This window comes from Bos taurus, chromosome 7 (genome assembly GCF_002263795.3).
Source record: "Bos taurus isolate L1 Dominette 01449 registration number 42190680 breed Hereford chromosome 7, ARS-UCD2.0, whole genome shotgun sequence".
NCBI lineage: Eukaryota > Metazoa > Chordata > Mammalia > Artiodactyla > Bovidae > Bos > Bos taurus.
Window position 1 is genome coordinate 19,059,843 of NC_037334.1, and position 1,105 is coordinate 19,060,947.

Genomic DNA, 1,105 nt, shown 5'->3' on the forward strand with positions numbered 1-1,105 from the left:
TGCATTGGCAGGCAGATTCTTTAGCACTGAGCCACCAGGGAAGCTCTGGGAAGGCAGATTCTTAACCACTGGACCACCAGGGAAGGCCCTCTCCTACCTTTTTAAAAAACTGAGGTTTAATTTACATGTCATCAGAGTCCAAATATGAAATGTAGAGATGGATGATTTTTTTTACATCTACCTACCCACCCAGATCAAGATAATAGAATGTTTCTGGCTTGCTGTCTATATGCGTCATCCCCTTTTTATGTTAAGCTCTACCCCAGTGTGGTGCTACGTGGAGGTGGAGCCTTTGGGAGGATCTTGGGTCATGAGGGTGGAGCCCTCATGAATGGGATCAGTGCCCTTATAAAGGAGCCCCCGGAGAGCTCCTCACCCCTTCCCCCATGTGAGGACACAGTGAGAGGATGGCCTTCTATGAATCAGAAAGTAAGTTCTCACCAGACGCCTGTTCGGTCAATGCCTTGATCTTGGACTTCTAGTCTTTTCTCTGGGCCATGACCATGGAATCCCACCTCTCTTGTCACCCCCATATCTAGTCCCTCACCACGTCCTTCATGCCATGATTCTTCATCTCCACTCCTCCCTGGGAACTGCTCTGATTCCTGCACCCGGCCTCCACCTCCTCCCATATTTTCTACATGCCAAAAACGGAATGATCTTTTACGCACTGATCATATTTCTTTCTAGGTGGCTCAGTGGTAAAGAATCCACCTGCCAATGCAGGAGATATGGGTTTGATCACTGGTCTGAGAAGATCCTACATGCCTGTGGAGCATCTAAACCCGTGTACCACAACTACTGAGCCTGCACTCTAGAGCCTCAGCTACTGAGCCCACACACCTAGAACCCGTCTCCACAACGATAAGCCACTGCAGTGAGAAATCCACACACCACAGTCAGAGAGGAGCCCCCACTCACTGCAACTAGAAAAAAGCCAGCACAGCAGTGAAGACTCAGCACAGCCAAAAACAAATAATAATTAAATTAATTAATTAAAAAACCTGTTCATATTTCTCTGGAATGTCAGTTTCAGGAGGGGTAAGGATCTTGCTCTGATTTGATCACTGCTGGATATCAAGTGCCTGGTATATTAGTAAGTGCC